The sequence below is a fragment of the Equus caballus genome, chromosome 8, assembly GCF_041296265.1.
Source record: "Equus caballus isolate H_3958 breed thoroughbred chromosome 8, TB-T2T, whole genome shotgun sequence".
Taxonomy (NCBI): domain Eukaryota; kingdom Metazoa; phylum Chordata; class Mammalia; order Perissodactyla; family Equidae; genus Equus; species Equus caballus.
In genome coordinates, this window is record NC_091691.1 from 88,124,897 (window position 1) to 88,129,444 (window position 4,548).

At 41.8% G+C, this 4,548-nt stretch overlaps 1 pseudogene; it reads left to right on the plus strand.

Moving 5' to 3' along the window:
• Positions 1-209: 209 nt before the first annotated feature.
• On the plus strand, positions 210-288 carry LOC111774838 (U2 spliceosomal RNA; annotated as a pseudogene).
• Positions 289-4,548: the final 4,260 nt, after the last annotated feature.

Sequence of the window (4,548 nt, forward strand, 5' to 3'; positions counted from 1 at the left end):
CCTCCATAGATACTGGGACCCTATGCATACCTGTCATTGAATTCAAAGTGTTGTTCTGTAGTTGTTGATTCATTTGCCTTTCCTTTTAACTGGACTGTGAATTTCCTGAGGGCAGGGACTTGAGAGGCTCAGAGCCACGTACACACAAAGTTCTCAATGAAACGAGATTCCTGCCATACTTCTGCTTTCAGATTTTTCTTCATGCATGTATCGCTTCTCAGCCTTTTGGCTAAGATCAAGTGTAGTATCTTCATGCATGTATCTTACATAGTTTAGATAATACCTAATAATGTTTTTAGTTCTTATTTAATTAAAATAATTTTAATAATTGTTTTATCTTTTGGTGATTGTGGTGTTTTCATTTTCATTTGATTTATGTTCCTATTTTATTTTATTTTATTATTTTTTGGTGAGGAAGATTGTCTCCGAGCTAACATCTGTGCCAGTCTTCCTCTATTTTGTATGTGAGATACCGCCACAGCATGACTAGATGACCGGTGTGCAGGTCTGTGCCTGGAATCTGAACAGGTGAACCCTGTGCCATCGAAGAGGAAGTGTGCGAACTTAACTGCTATGCCACTGGGCTGGCCCCTGAATTTTCATTTTGTTTTTTAACCAAAAGAATAACTGCATGTGGTTATGAAAATAAACAATATAGTGGCCAATAATATAAATGAGCAGTTCCTGACTCCACTACGGGTAATCACTTTCAATTTTTTAGGTTTGGTTCTTGTTGCAGCTTTTATTGTTGAAAAACAGCCAGGACATCTTCCAACTCAAATGCTCTTCTTACAATGCTACCTTGATATGTCTCCCAGCGACAGGTGGGATCTATGTCCTCTCTCCTTGAAAAAGGAGGGCTTTTGTGACTCAACCAACAGAGTACGGCAGAAGTGACACCATTTGTCTTCCAAGGCTGTCATTTGAAGGTGATACAGCTTCTGCCTTGCTCCCTGGAACACTTGCTCTTGGCGCCTTCAGTCTGACCGCCCTAGGCCGCCACACTGTATGGAAGCCCAAACGAGTCCACGCAGAAAGGCCACTCGGAGAGGCCCTGAGAGTTCAGGGACAGAGATGTCCGGCTGCCCTCAGATACTTCAGCTCTCTGCTATTCCAGCCCCAGCCACTGTCTGACTGCAACTGTCCAAGAGCTCCTAGACAGCACTGCCCAGACAAGCCCTCCTGAGTTCCTGACCCAAAGAAACCAGGAGAGAAAACAATCAGTGTTTTAAGCCATCAAGTTTTGGAACAACTCAGAATGCAGAAATACAGAACTGAAGTAATTTTTCACAGTTACCTCCACGTCTGCTCATTGTACTGTATCTTGATTTATTGACCTTATGCATCCTTCTGTTTCCTATTTTGATAGATGAGACTTTGGCTCACTTACATTAACCCCTCATTTGTCCCTCCCAATTTCTGATAGTAAATATCACCATTTAGAACCCTTTTATTGGTTACTTTTGAAACTCTAATATTTTTAAACCTCTTTTTCTTGCTCCATCAACCTTTGAAACCCAGCATTACTACCCATTCTGTAAGATTAAGCTTATATGACGTCTGTATCCTTTCTTCTACATCCCTTTTGATTCTCAATTATCTTGGAGATCTATCTATCTCTATCTATCTATTTTTTTTTTTGAGGAAGATTAGCCCTGAGCTAACATCTACTGCCAATCCTCCTCTTTTTGCTGAGGAAGACTGGCCCTGAACTCACATCCGTGCCCATCTTCCTCTACTTTATATGTGGGATGACTACCACAGGAATGGCGTGCCAAGCAGTGCCATCTCCACACCTGGGATCCAAACTGGTGAACCCCAGGCCACCGAATCGCGACGTGTGCACTTTGCTGTGCCACTGGGCTGGCCCCTCGGATATATCTTTCTATTATGAAATATTAGGCACATCGTAGAACATATAAAGTATGCATGCCCTGATATTCCCTAAAATTTACTTATTTTTTGCAATGTCCATCCCAAAGTGTTAAATGGGCCCATGGAAGATAATACCACACCCTCATCTGTCATGTCTTTGATAGTGACAAGAATTTCTGGTTTCTCCTCATGTTGTAAACATTGCTTTACCATATTTTTAAGAGGGAATTTCCAGGGGCTTCTCCTTAGCCCTTCTTCTTCCATTAATTATTATTCCTCAGGCCAGGAAACTGCTATGGTGACTGACTGTCACTGAGGATACTCATTCAGAGTTCCACTGGGCCTGCTATGGTGCAGACTTTGGTCAAATTTCCACTCCATTTATCACTCACCCCCCAACAAATCTCCTGAACAGTGGACTGCCATGAGTTTTTTTTTAAAGGTACACTTTTTTTTGGTGAGGAAGATAGGCCCTGAGCTAACATCTGTTGCCAATTTTCCTCTTTTTTTTTTTCTCAACAAAGCCCCAGGACAGAGTTGTACTTCCTAGTTGTAAGTCCTTCTAGTTCTTCTATGTGGGATGCCGCCACAGCATGGCTTGATGAGTGGTGTGTAGGTCCATGCCCAGGATCCAAAGCAGTGAACCCTGGGCTGCTGAAGCAGAGTGTGCAAACTTAACCACTACACTACTGGGCTGGCCTCCTGCAATTACTTTCTGATTCTCCAGTAAAGAATATTAGCTGAGTCAGCATTCAATAACCCCTGGAAGCCCAAGTATTTCCTTTCTCTATTTCATAGCAGTCTTAAGTAGCTTCAAACCCTTTGGGAAGGCTGAAAGGAAGACCACAGGATGCACTTGTGATGTTACTGTAGGAGCCTTCCTCAACCATGCTGAGTCGCCACCTCTTTCAAGTGGTACAGATTCTATGACCCGATTTTGGTCTGAAAATTGAGTGAGGTGCTCTATCTCATCACAATCAGGCCTGTGTTTACCCGACTTGGAGTTTCTGGTTATACTAATGAAGTACACCTCAGTGAGCTGACCTGTCATTTATTTTGGTCCTGGAGACCCTGTCACCACTGAATTATTGCTTAAGACCTCTATGGGAAAGACTATTCTGATTAGCACATTCGCCCTACTGGCTAACGTGGTGACCAAGTCCACTTGACTTGTGCTGGCTAACTGCCACTACTTGGTTTCTGCAACCAAAGGATCTTTCCAGTTCCAATGGAATCAAAGAACCAGTAAAACACTTTGGAATGCTTTCCTTTCACCTGTCAAAGCCTTGGTTAAGGGACTGGGTTCTGGATCTTCTCCAGGAACAGTGTCCTCACATGATAAATCCACTCCAGCATTACTATTCCCTAAAGATGTTGGGTTCTTTCTCTCATATTGTATGTTATTAGAGTTCAGAGAGGGTTGATTATTGAGTTCGGTTTCTTCTATCAGGCAAGCAAACAACTAAAACCACTCCTAGTAGCTCTAACCAAAATACTAAATTCAGAGTCTCTGTTGACTGAACCCATATTGATAGATTCAATCATATCTGAAATTAGACTCTCCTTTTCTTGGCTAACTAGCAACATAGCCCATTCCCACATATAGTCCTCTGGATATTTCCTGATGCTCAGAATCCTTCAAATTTTCACAAATTACACGTCAATACTATGCATCCTTCTCTTTGACTACTATATTTCCTTATCTTCACATTAAAAAACTTCGTGAATCTGTGAATTGAACTGACATAACCTGGCAAGCTACAGAATCAAACACTGAGTTTCACTTTTTATTACTTTAGTACTGTGGATCCAAGAAATGTTTCCGTGTCATAATCAAAGAAGATCCCTGGGTTTCCATCCCTGCCTTGACCCCAGTTAGAAGTCTTTAGAGTTCTCACGCCTTCATTTTGTTCCATAGCAGCTGCAAAGTAGTTCCACAATGTCTGTCCTCACTGGGCACTTCATTCTATGCAATCACAATAATGTAATTAGCTGTCTCACCATGAGCTAACAGATTCCCATCCAGGTACATGCTGTTGATGCTGCTATGATCCTATTTTTAATATCCTGACATCTTTGAGGTGTTCAAGATTGAAGTACCGGGTGGCAGCATCTGATTAACCAAGGCCAGTCGGGGGTCATGTGATGGCTGCCAAGCGATGAAGAAAAATAGGATCTCTCCACTTTGGTTCCTGTAGTGGGAGCCCAGGTGCGTTCCCTAAACCAGGAAGGCAGTTTGGATGAACACCACTCCTCCAAAGTAGAGTCATGCACCGCATAATGTTTTGGTCAACGACAGACTGAATATACTATGGTGGTCCCATAAGATTAGTACCATATAGCCTAGGCGTGTAGTGGGCTATACCATCCAGGTTTGTGTAAGTACACTCTATGAGGTTTGGGCACAAGGATGAAATTGCCTAACGATACAATTTTCAGAATATCCCTGTTGTTAAGCGAAGCTATGACTGTACATTTGTCTGATGAATATCTTTGCTGTCCTGGTTTTCTCTCTCTCTCTCTTCTTAAAACCTTTTCTGTTATTTCATAGGGTTCCAGAAGAGGAGACAAATTCCTTTGATCAGCTGTCATTCTGACTGTAATTCTTCTTTAAAAACTTTTTAAAATTTAATTTTGGGAGATTAAAATATCTAAAGACAAAAACAGAGAAAA